Source organism: Leopardus geoffroyi, chromosome A1, assembly GCF_018350155.1.
Source record: "Leopardus geoffroyi isolate Oge1 chromosome A1, O.geoffroyi_Oge1_pat1.0, whole genome shotgun sequence".
Classification (NCBI taxonomy): Eukaryota; Metazoa; Chordata; class Mammalia; order Carnivora; family Felidae; genus Leopardus; species Leopardus geoffroyi.
The window spans coordinates 224068067-224079303 of record NC_059326.1 but is presented as its reverse complement, the minus strand read 5'-3'; the positions used below and the strand labels follow the sequence as shown (position 1 = coordinate 224079303).

The 11237-nt window shown below is 41.0% G+C and overlaps 1 pseudogene; it reads left to right on the top strand.

Moving 5' to 3' along the window:
* The first annotated feature begins 3224 nt into the window (after window positions 1-3224).
* On the top strand, window positions 3225-10972 carry LOC123583674 (annotated as a pseudogene).
* Window positions 10973-11237: the final 265 nt, after the last annotated feature.

Below are 11237 nucleotides of genomic sequence, written 5' to 3'. Positions count from 1 at the left end.
GGATATGGGAGGTGATAATATTTCTCTGACTGAGCAGGAAGCAGAGAAAATGAGCGACATCACCGCACACTCTGCCCTCTGGCAGCACCTGCATGGTGCCTGGTGACTTCAAGGTCCTTGTTCCCATATAGATCCGATCATTCTTTCCAGGAGGAAGCCTTGGCCCAATGAAGGGGATCACCTTGGGGAAGTTGGACCCTATAAATTCATAGAGTCAGTGTAGCAAATTCTTGGGGAGCTGGGAGTGAGAAAGACAGTCTAAGCTCCTGCCTTTGAAGGCCCTGATTGAGTCACATTCCCTGCAAGAATGAGAGCCAAGATTCTCTAGTCCACCCTCATCACCTGCTATAAGACACTGATATCCACGCTAAGCTTGGTTATGGGACAAAACAACTGTGGGATTGCTGATTTGGGGGAATAGATGTGGGCTGTGGTAAAGGCTATAGAAAAGGGGCAAGCTCAGAAATCCAAAGGACTATCCCAATTGGCTGTGAAGGGTCCAGCAAGAATAACCCAGAAACAAATGTGGCATGATCTCATTCCTGAGGAATATTTCTGAACAGATAGTCTGAAAACCTAACACTACGTTGGTTGGCCTGTGGAAAGTCTTAATACCTGAAATATAGTCTGATCATCCTCACCTGCCCCTGTCATCCCTGAAGTCCCACCTGCACCAGCAGAAGCCCCAGGGTCATAGTCCTACTCAGGATGGGTGCCTCCCACATCCAGAGTATAGAATGCAGGCCAAGATTGTCTCCAAGTGAGGGCCATTGGAGGTGATCAGAGGCCTTATGGTGAAGTCACTATTTATGGTCCTCAAGAAATAAAAAGTAATAGCAGTGGTGGAGACCGGAGCTGAATGTACTCTAATACAGAGTAACCTTCAGAAGTTTTCTGGCCCCCTCAGAGCCATCAGTGGTGAAGAAGACAAAGTTATGGCTAGCAAGGTCCTTTTGACACTGAAAATTGGGCATACCTCCCTGGTAATGTGTGTGTGTGTTGTTTTTTTTTTTTAAATCTCTGCAGTAACAGAGAACATATTGGACATTGATATCCTACAAGATCAAACTCTAAAAACTTCTGTTGGTGAACTGCACCTGCGGGTTAGAGTAATGAAGCCAGTGCTGAGGGGGAGAACCAACGGGAACCCAGTAACCCTGTCAAATAATATAAAGGGTCTGGGGGACATATCAGGAGACAAGAGGAAGTGTCCAAGAACTGCAACAAGCTGGTCTGGATGATTAAAAAGACCCAGGAAGCTCATGGTGGATGACAGTGGACTACCAGGAACTAAACAAGGTAATTCCACTCCCCCGCATCTATGTGGCCTCGCCTGACATTGCCACCATCTTAGCTATGTTGGCCATGGTCCCAGGAGTGAACCATGTTGTGTTGGACTCAACAAATGTCTTTTCCATTATTCACTGAGTCACAAGATCAATTTGTCTTCACATGGGAGAGCAACAGTGAGCCTTTCGGGTGCTCTCCCAAGGTTACCTGCATAGCTCCACCATATGTCATGAGATGGCAGCCTGGCACCTATCTCTGTTCTCTGTCCCCACATCAGTAAAATGTGGACCCATTACACTGACCATATAATGTTTAACATGTAAAGAATGGCCTATGCCACAGGATACCTTTCAGGCTTTCCCAGAACATCTGAAAGGGAGAGGATGGTCAGTGAGCCCACAGAAAATTCAAGGCCCAGACACCACCAGGAAGTTTTGTTTGTCCCAGAAGCTGTGACTGATAAAGTGCAAGCCAGTCCAACCCCTAAGAATGTGAAATAAGTGCAAGGCTTTGTAGGGATTTTCAAACTTGGGAGAACTGTAATGTCAACCTGGTATAGTGCCCACATCCCTATGCCACCTTGCAAAGAAAGGGCACATATAGGACTGAGGATCAGCACAGGAAACCAGCTCAGAGAAGGGAAAAATATTAACCAAATAGATTAAAGCTCTGGACACATCCTAGGCAAGGATGCCATTTGAGTTAGATGTTTCTGTGACTCCAGACAGTATGGGTTGGGCACAGTGGCAGAAACAACGAAAGGGGAGAGTGCCCCTGGGATTTTGGTCTCAGCTCCGGAAAGGAGCAGAAACCCTAGGCCCTGATAGAGCAACAATTGCTAGCAGTGTGCACCGTACTTTATGTAGAGCCTCTCATATAGCAGCCAGTGCAGCAGCCAACGGGCTGAGCTCAGAGCAGTCTGGCTGTGATCACTCATAATGCCTGGCTGTTAACCTTACACACCAAGAGTTAGGCTGCTCTAAAAGGATTAGCCATCAGGCTTAGAAAATAGAAAGCTGAGGAGTGGATGATCATTCACTGGGGCAAGATATGTGGAAAGACATATGGGTCCATCTGCAAGAGACTAAGGTAGTCCTCATTGTTTTTCCTGTCCCAGCTCATAAGGCACTGGACATCCCCTGTTTATATTAGGATGCTGATCTCAAGTATAAGATGCTGAGCTCAAGTATAAGCTCTGTCTACTGACCTTTAGCTAGATATAGCAGATTGGATGGATAGAAAGAGTAGCCATCACAGTGCCCACATGAGATGGCATATTGCCAAAGATGTTGGATCGCCCTTGAAGTACAGTGACTTGGTTAGTGCAGTAAGAGCACGTACTGTGTATTCTAAACAATGCCCGAGGCAACTGCCAAAAGAACCTGGGGCCGTTCGTCAGAGTTCCCAGCTGGTGAGGTATTGGCAAAGTGATTATATTGGCCCCTTCCCTCTGAGTGAGGTTTCTGAATATTCCTCGGCCGGTGTGGACACTACATCTGACCTACCCTGAGGTTTCCCCTGCCACTATGCAAACTACCTGATACCATTAGGGAATTAAAGAAACTAAGTACTGTATATGGATAGCCTTCGTAAAATAAATAGTGATTAGGAATCACATTTCAAAGGTCAAGACTAGGTAAAACAGCATGACATAGAGGCAGTTCTATCTCTCGTATAACCCACAAGCAGCAGGGCTGGTAGAAAGGAAGAATGGAATGTTCAAGAAGAAAATTAAATCATTAACTGCTAAAGCCACCTTGGCCAGGTGGACAAAAGTACTGTCCTAGGCTTTATTACATTTGAATGATGAACTAGTAGGGCCTGTTTGCCCCCTATGCCAAACTGGGGACCCTTTGAAGCACATAGCATCATAAAGGTATGGGAGACACAGGGAACAGCCACCGTCTCAATCCTCACCATGAATCCACACTGCTATGCTGCCGAGAGCACCAAATCTCATCACACCTGGAAAAGGAATTGTAGACTGGCACTTGCAATGGGATGTCCCGCCTGGTTGGGTGAGTTACTCTCAACCCCTAGAGAGAACTACTCAGTCCCCACTGGCATGTTTTTATCCTGCTGCAAGCCAGACCTGTTGAAACACACTATACTTGAAATAAAATATGCACCATCAAAAGAGAGGAGAAGGTGGGGTACTGGTCTGGCATATCCTGTCCCCAGTCCATCTCTTCATGCCTGACAGTGCTGCCTCCCGCCGGCCAACATTGTTGGTATGAACAACTGGGTCAAATTCCTAAAGCTGCAGCCAGCCACATTATCTCTAAAAATCAGGCCATGAGTGTAATTCTTATAGAAGGGGAAGAGTTTCCCATATAAGATTCAATCAAATGTGTCTTTCTGGCCTTAGACTTTGGCTGTTCCTGTGATGTCCCACCGCCTGATGGAAATACCTTTTCACAGTGGGTCCACTCATATGCCCAATAAAGAGATCTATCGACCTGCTGGGTATGTGGGCAACTGTTGCTTCTCTACAGCTCCTCAGGATTGCCATGGTGGGCATCGCCTCTCTAGTTAAGGGACCGGAAGGCCCTTAAGCAGTACATTAAAGAATAAACCAGGACTAGTACTCTTAGTTCATCTGATATTACCAATAATGATCTAGAAACATAGCCTGTAGGACATAGTATTAATAATACTGGGCATGAGTGTTGTTTTTCTGCCAGACAAACTATAAAGATGGTCCACCAAACTGCTGGTCAAAAAGGTGCTGGAATTATACCCTTGGAGCCGTGAGTGGCTATACTCATGTTTGGGAATGGCTGATTCCATGTCATGGATATTTGGGCACCTGGGTATTCCTATGTTGGGAACAGAAAAATCCCTCTCAACAGATTCAGCCCAATTGTACCAGAAACATGGGATGGGATACCAGGTACCACTGAAACTGTGCATCATTCTGTCACATTAAGGGAGAGTGACTGATTTGGCACTGACTGGTTACACTGCCTAGGTATTTATTAGGTAGCACTAAATGGAATCCAGTTATTATGCGGCACAAAATGTGGCTTCCACCTGGGCAGCTGGTCCATCACACCCTGGTTTTTTCCTAGGCACAAAGGTGAATTTGCCCCATAGTAAGAACAGCTGCCAAACTTTCTCCTTAGAGCCAGGTAGGCACATTCTGTGTTTCACTGGTATGATCATCTGGCCATCATCTTTGTTTCCTCCATTTGTTTAGAGGATGATAGAGCACAGACAGGAATCCTTACCAAATTTACTCATCAAGCCTTGAGTAATAGCCAACAAAGTCTGTCCTTGTTGAACACTGAAATGTTTCTAATGAGAAAAGCTGTCCCCCAAAACGGGATGGGCTCACAAAAAGACACCCATGCCATCATCCTAACAGAATGTTGTGTGTTTATACATGATGAGCCTGTTAATGTATTATATTTATTAAATCACATAAAGACACAGGTGAATGCCATGACTGATGCCACCCCCAGCCCAGGGAACTAGAATAAATCAGTGGCTGGATCAGATGCCAGATCTTGGTTGAAGACGCTGTCACTACTTTTGGAAATCATTGTCTTAATCTGTGTTTTCTTTTGCATGTGCCTGTATAACTGCTGTAGCATCTGCCTCCAATGCAGCCAGATAGCTACCTCCACGCTAACGAAACCCCTTGCTGACCACTCAGGGTGCATTTTAGAAAAGGGAGCTGGTGGAATTTTAAGAGCCAGGCACAAGGGGGTGGGAAGGTGGATTGTTGAAGAAGATTAAAGGGAAATGGCAGCCATTTGACCCTGGAGCTGGCCCAGAGCAACTGGGGACCACCCACCCCTGTCCTTATCCTTGAAATGTGAGTTATGCTTGCCTTCCTTGCCCCCAGAAAAGTGCTCCACAGACATGGCCTTGAGATAGTAATGTGACAGGAAGGCCAAATGGACAGTATATGTGACTGAATCCAGTTAAGACTTCTATATAAACTTTTAAGATTTGGAAGGCAGGTGCAGAAATCCACTCATCTTGCTGCCACCCAAGACAAGTCACATATGTAAGTTGCCTTGGTGGCTAAACCTGCTACCTACCCACATGTAGGAGCCTACCTCTTTCTTCAGTCTCTCCCTGCCCTCTGAATACAGTGCCTGTTTCACATTATACCTGGGAAATTTCCTAGGAGCTTTCAAACCAGCAGTGTGTTTTATGGTATTTTTCAAAAACAAACAAACAAACAAACAAAAGTATGAAAACAAAGACCTCTTACTCTGATGTAGAATTATACCAATAAATTACATCAAAACGAAAATAAAATTATCCCTTCTCTTTGTAGTAGAATAGTTGCCAGAATGGGTTTGTTCAGGCTGCCCGATCATGTGCTCATCCCTGATTGACCACAGAGGAACATGATAGCAGCCATGTTGCTGACACCTTGATTGAAAGTCTACTAGAAGAGTATCTTCCTGAATGAAGGGTAGAAGTTTTCTAACAAATCGGGGGTAATGGTATACATGCATGGATGTGAGAGGGCAACGTGTTGGGCAGCCAAATGATAACGGTGGTGTTTAGTCAAGTGACTTAACCTTCTTGGGTCAGAGCCAATAATCCATCTACACAGTTCTCCAAGAATGTAGACTGTCAACCACCGCCCCTAATGACTGAAATAGTGGATTACCATAATGGAGAAACACTGCATTACAAATTAGGAAAAGAAACACTTCATGGAGACAAAGCACTGTTGCCTCAGATAAGCACAGTAAGTGCATATTCATGTTATGTCTATTCTCTTTAATAATAGGAAAGAACTCGAAAAGAATGGAGAGGTGGAGCCAGATAGGGACGGCAGGAAGGAGCGATACCCAGAGCATGACTGGAATCGAATTAATTGTTTCAGGGAAGCTAAGATTAAGAACTCCACGACTCTATGAATGTAAATGAGTATATAGGTACATATTTTATGATAGAATAACAGCTCAATTTTAACTGTAGAAAGAATAATTTAAATAGGACAGTAAAAGCGTTACATTTCCTCAGCTATTTAAAGTGCTTTCTGAGTCACCAGGCAGCACTGCACTTTGTATTTCCTGGAGGACAGAGCATATACTTGATGAAGGATCTTTCATTCACAGAGTAGTTGGCAAAGTTAATATTCTGGCTTTTAGGGAAAAAAAAAAAGAGTCCAAAGATAGTCTATCAACTAGGATAAGTAGATAGGGTCACCTACTCAATAACTCATTTGCCCCTCCTAATTATACACATGTATGTGTGTGTGAGTGTGTGTGTGTGTACGTGAGTGTATGTATATATATACAAACATATAGTCGAGGCCAAAGTATCTTCTTCCAATATCAAAAGCATATTGTGCACTAAATAATACATTTCCATGGCTTTTAGTTTTTAAGACTGCTTTTCTTTTGTTATATTTGACTTTACATCTCATAGTCACAACATTGCCATGACTAGCAAATGGTCCTTTTTTATTGCTATAATCATTGAGGCTATACCATATGCTTTCTAACGGATGAACATGAAAAAAGTAAAACTAATCATTTAAATTAGTTTCAGGGATACTGTTCTTGGCATAGAATAGACTTCATGAATCTTTTGCAGCTATTTCAACTCATAATGTACCAGCTTCTATAGACTTAACTCTCAACCTACCCTATATTTTCTTGACCTTGAACACTTATTAACATTTTATGATTCTGGAATAGTACTTACTCTATAATGACCATACTCTTTTATGATCTATTATAATAATAGATTATACAATTATTTTACAGGATAATATATTAAAACCCTCTGGATTTTTAAAATGCTGTTGAGCAAAATGTGAATAGGTCTAACAAGGTAAAAGAAATGACCCAGTTACCTTGGCTTAAACACTGGCTTAGCTCAACAAAAGGGGTACCTGACTCAGCAAAATCCATCACCAAAATGACTCTCCTCTCCAGTCCTCCGGGATAGGCTATCCTCTATCTTCAGGCTGATAAGAGAAACTTGTATCTCTATTTCTATGAAGAAACCATTCCCTCTTATCTCTAACCTAATAATTAACACACCGCCATAACACAAGCATTGAATCTGTTTTGTTTTAAATATTTCATCGCAAAACAAATACCAAAGCCTCCTAACTGTACTTAGCCATTTTATATTACGTGCGGCCATGAATATTGGACTTCAGTAATCCCTATGAAATAAGCATAAATCTTAGAAATCAGATAAAAATCTTTTTGGGCTTCGTGATTTGGTTTCAAGAGAGTGAAATTAAGTAGGTTTGAAGCCCTCTCTGGAGAAAACGGAGCAATAAAGCTGTTAATCATGTTTGTGGCAAGCAGAAATGCAAAACCTCTAAAATTATCGGAAGACTTACATCTAGATGAGCATAAAGATGAAATAGATAGAGGTGCATAAAATATTCCGGGGACTTTTTACTATTATGTTCATTAGAGTTCCAGCTTAATGCATGCTTTATTGCCCAGAAATTCATTTCATTTGCATTTTAACTGGGTTTTAGTCAAGTTAATCCTTTTTCTTCCCTTGCTAAGAAACTATTCAGCAACTACAGCAAAATACTGAAAGAAGAGAAAGAAATTGAAACAGCCTACTTACACCAAAACTTAAATTTGTCATAGTTTACTGAAGAAAAGAGGTGTTAGGCCAAGTTCACTAGATCGCATTATTTTAACACCAAAGGGTATCTTGGGTATTATAGAGTTAGCTCTATTAGATGAGAAGCAATTATATTCATTTATGCTAAAGATTTAATATCAAGGGAAATTTGGTAAAAATCAACATCTCATTTTTACAGGAGTGAAAACGATACAGCAATCACATATTTAGAAGCATGCAATTAATTCTCACAACAAACTCCAATATGTAATACCATGCATCATTTAAACAGCCTTGTAAATAAAGACAAGTTTAACTTGTATTTTCAAAGGGTAAGCATTCAGTTCAGTAACAAGTTGTCCCAATAGAAAGAGAAAGCACTTTTTTTAACACACACACAAAAAATAAATTTGTTTCCTAAATTCTAATGATTGTAAGGGCCACATGGAAATAAGACAGTTTTATCCATACGACAGTATATTGAAAAGCAAAATGATGAAAACCTTAGTAAAATAGACCCTTCCAGGCAACAGACATCTTGGCCAATCCCAAAGAAAAAGAAGGGTAAGAATAAGGAAAGCCAATAACATGGGGACAAAATCTTCAGACAAAAGGAAACTTTTTTCATTATTTCTTTTGAAATAATTCAATAAGATAGAATACAGTATTTTGAGCAAAGCCATCTCATAGATATTGAGAATCATCTCTAAATTTTCTTTTAATAACATTTTCTTTTAAGGCTTTGCTATTTCTCAAGTAAATCTCAAAATGAGTTTTCTCCCTCACTAAAATTCGAGAGCTAAAGTGCCTTGCTTGCTCTGGCTTACATATCTTGCTTACCTGCCACCATCATTTCAAGTTTGGGATGCCTTTTTGTGATGCTTGTTGACAGAAGATAGTCTGTTTGGAAGGGTTGCTGCTGTTAATTACTATTTCTGAAAGGAGTTTTTTTTGAGCTGTCAATCATTTCAACTACTCAATAAATGTAGCTTGGTGGAAAACATTACATTTGTTTCAGGCTTCTCATTGCCTTAAGAAAATGGAACAAAATGATTTTGAATGATTAACTGATGCTAAACAGAAAGTCATGTTTTTCACTCTCTTTACCCCTCCTGATTTATGCTAGTCATAAAAATAAAGAAGTTAAAAGAAAACAAAGACAATCCCCAGAAGAGTTAAAATGATCTTCATGACCCAGTGGAATTCTAGCACATTCCTGATCATCAGGTAACACGGAGTCCTTATTCTAGCTCTAGGTCTATTCCTACTGAGAAGCTGGTGGAAATATCTATTTTTACCTAAATGAAAGTATCTCCAACTTAATATATGGAAAGATAAACTTCAAAGATTAATAATAGGATTTATTTAAAAATGTATTTATCTTTGCTAAAGTTTTTATGATACAGGAATGAGTTCCACATAAATGTACGTAATCATCTTAGTAAGTAAAGCTAATTGTCAAAAAATTCTGATTTAAAGTAGCTTATAACTACCTTAGTCTAACATCAAGTTTGTTACACTTAAAATTTTATTTATCTATTTATCTATCTAATCTATCATCTATTTGTCTATTTATAGGATTAATAATTTATATGAGTTTTTCATCTACCTTTTATTCTCAAATTTTATTTTATTCTTTATCCCATTTTCTCACAACTTTCTACAAAATGAAAACATGTTGGCTAATATCATCCTTACATATATTTTCAACATAGGAAATTCGGGTGAATTTATAAGATAATAGTACTTTTTATGAGATAAGAGACAGAGAGACAAAGAGAGAGACAGAGACAGAGAAGAAGAACAAGTAAGTCAGAAATAAAAAAACAAGAATAGAAACAAATTATGCCAGCATTTGAACATGTAGATATAACAGACACATATCTACTTAAAAAACACCTTCAGAAACACATAAAAAAAGAAATAAAAAACCTGAATATGATAAGCCTATGGCAATTAAAGAAATTGTAGCAGTAATCAAACACACACGTACAGCTTAGATGACCTCATCACTGAGTTTTATCAATCATTTAAGGTAAAAGTGATTCCAATATTTTACAAGTCCTTCTGGATAGCTGAAAAAGAGAAATCATGCTCCTGTCATTTTATAAAGCTAGCAAAAGTGTTTACGCCAGAAACTAAAAAGACAGTTTGAAATAAGATAATTACAGTATAATAATACTCATGAACAAATATGAAAATAAACTCTAAAACTCCTGGCAACCAAATCCAACAATATATTCTAAATGCAGTACATTTTGGCGCAAGCCTATTAAATATCCATTATAACTGGTTTAATAACATCAATCTACTGTTAGAACTGGTGCAAGGTGGGGATGAACTTTTTTTTTCAGCTTTGGAGAAGTTTTTTTTTTTTTTTTTTCTTTTTCTTTAATATTTGCTCATTGATATTTGTGATAAATATTCTGATTCTTAAAATATTTGTATTGAGATAACCCAGCATACTGAAATATCATAAAAACAATTGCAGCTGAGGCTTAGACCATGCCCCAGGTCAAGAGTGGGGAGCTGCAGACGGTGGCTGGGACAAACGGACACGACCTTCACTGCACGAGGACAGAGATTTCCGAGATGAACGAAAATATCCATCAACTCCAGGCTGACGTGGAGGGCCTCAAGGACCAGAGGGCTTCCCCGGAGACAGTCATCACCGATTCGGAGCACTGTGATGGTCCAAGGATGCCAATGCCAAGCTGGCCAAATTGGAGTCCGCCCTGCATTGAGCCAAGCAGGACCTGGCCGGGCAGCTGTGCCAGTGCCAGGAGTTCATGAACATCAAGCTGGCCCTGGACATCAAGATCGTCACCTGTTGCAAGCTGCTGGCCAGCGAGGAGACCCTGCTGGAGTCTGGGAAGAACATGAGGGTTCATACTACGACCAGACTAGTGGCTACTGAGGCGGGCTGAGCTCAGCCTACCGGGGCCTCATGAGCCCTGGACTCACCTATAGACTGAGCTCCTTCCAGTCCGGCCCTGGTAGGGTCTCCAGTTCTTTCCGCTGTGTCAGCTCCTTCCAGGCTGTGGCTGTGAAGAAGATAGAGACCCACGATGGGAAGCAGGTGTCCGAGTCATCTGATATTCTGTCCAGGTGAATAGTCACTGTGGTCCCTCCCATCCTCCCTGTTCCTGGACGTGCCATAGAGCTTTGGGGGGATTGAGGTATGCAGGGGTGTGTTGGGAAAAGGAGATCCATCTGGGGCTCAGCCTCAGCCCTCAGCCTCCACTTGTGGGGAGTCTATTGCCCTGGGTACCCCTCTTGCCAATGCCCCCAACTAAAAGCCAATTCAAATGTCTTTTCCCAATTAAAGTTTAAGATGCTTCTGCCAACATCAACCTCCAATTTTTCCCTCCAAGGTT